Source organism: Convolutriloba macropyga, unplaced genomic scaffold (genome assembly GCF_964194025.1).
Source record: "Convolutriloba macropyga unplaced genomic scaffold, txConMacr16.3 SCAFFOLD_508, whole genome shotgun sequence".
NCBI lineage: Eukaryota > Metazoa > Xenacoelomorpha > Acoela > Convolutidae > Convolutriloba > Convolutriloba macropyga.
The window spans coordinates 74,722-76,621 of record NW_027450141.1 but is presented as its reverse complement, the minus strand read 5'-3'; the positions used below and the strand labels follow the sequence as shown (position 1 = coordinate 76,621).

The 1,900-nt window shown below is 40.4% G+C and overlaps 1 pseudogene; it reads right to left on the bottom strand.

The window, feature by feature from the left end:
- Positions 1–584: 584 nt before the first annotated feature.
- Positions 585–736, bottom strand: LOC142355657 (5.8S ribosomal RNA; annotated as a pseudogene).
- Positions 737–1,900: the final 1,164 nt, after the last annotated feature.

The following is a 1,900-nucleotide window of genomic DNA, read 5'->3' as shown; positions in this document are numbered from 1 at the left end:
CAACATAATACTTATCGTGCATACCTTTCCATAACTTGTCCTTTTCAGATGCATTAGTTTCCCTTTGTCTTGGCTTCTACAGTCAGACTGGCTACTAGTAACAGCACAGTACTAATCACATATCGTTCTACAGTTTGCAGACAACTTTCACATGTTGATGTTTCAGCTTTCGCCTACTAGAAACAACATAATACTCGCTGTATACATTTGTAGTTCTCTATGTAACTTTCATGTGAAGAAGTTTCGCCAGTCTTTTTGACTGTCTCAAATCTGAGTCATGCTTAGGCTACTAGTTGCTTCATAGTACTTATCGCCTCGAGATCATTGAACAAAACTTGATTTTCACATGTTGCTGTTTCAGCTTCCGCTTACTAGAAACAACATAATACTAGTCTCATTAAGTTCCGTCTCTTTGCAATTTTCTTATGAAGAAAATTCGCCATCACAATGACTCCAGCAGTTCTTGATCAAGGAATGCAATCATTGATCAGAATGCTATTATTTGAATCGGTTCTGCTTTAAGTGTTCCAATTTTATTGGAAGCACCAACAATAGAACATCAATGTGTTCAATCGAGAGTTATATAACCCTGAATCGGACGCAGTCAACAGCCGAAGCCGAGACCGCCTTTTGCGTTAGAGAGGTCGGTAAACAAATCTTGCGATTCATACCGAATTAACACATATAGCTGTGCTCCTCTTCGTAAAGCGAGCCAAGTGATCCCCTGTTGAAGGATGTATTTGGACCAATCTAGTAGCATTTGGTTTCCAACAAGCTCTCCCAAGTTAGCTTACTTATTGGGCTTTTCAACCAATTCGGTTGGCTACAAGCATCATCAAAGTACTAGCCACAGTTTGATCGCAAAATTCTACGACTTTCACATGTTGATGTTTCGGCTTGCGCTTAGCCTACTATAAGCAACATAATACTAGTCATATCATAGAGCGTGATCAGCTTGTGACGTTCTCATGATGAAGTTTCACCAACAGTGTCTCACTTCGAGCTTAAATCCAGCTACTAGTAACTACACAGTACTGACTGCAACGATAACTTTTATCTATACCTTTCACATGCTGCGCTTTCGGCCAGGGCCTACTAACGTCAACATAATACTCGATATAAACTTTTGTTCATGATGCAGCTTCCCCATGCAGAAGTTTCGCCTTCAAATGCTCTCTTGGCCATATGACGTAAGAAAAGGTTACTAGTAACATCACAGTACTAGCCACAGTTTGATTGCAAAATTCTACGACTTTCACATGTTGATGTTTCGGCTTGCGCTTAGCCTACTAGAAGCAACATAATACTAGTCATATCATAGAGCGTGATCAGCTTGTGACGTTCTCATGATGAAGTTTCACCAACAGTGTCTCATTTCGAGCTTAAATCCAGCTACTAGTAACTACACAGTACTGACTGCAACGCTAACTTTTATCTATACCTTTCACATGCTGCGCTTTCGGCCAGGGCCTACTAACGTCAACATAATACTCGATATAAACTTTTGTTCATGATGCAGCTTCCCCATGCAGAAGTTTCGCCTTCAAATGCTCTCTTGGCCATATGACGTAACACAAGGTTACTAGTAACATCACAGTACTAGCCACAATTTGATCGCAAAATTCTACGACTTTCACATGTTGATGTTTCGGCTTGCGCTTAGCCTACTAGAAGCAACATAATACTAGTCATATCATGGAGCGTGATCAGCTTGTGACGTTCTCATGATGAAGTTTCACCAACAGTGTCTCATTTCGAGCTTAAATCCAGCTACTAGTAACTACACAGTACTGACTGCAACGATAACTTTTATCTATACCTTTCACATGCTGCGCTTTCGGCCAGGGCCTACTAATGTCAACATAATACTCGATATAAACTTTTGTTCATGATGCAGCTT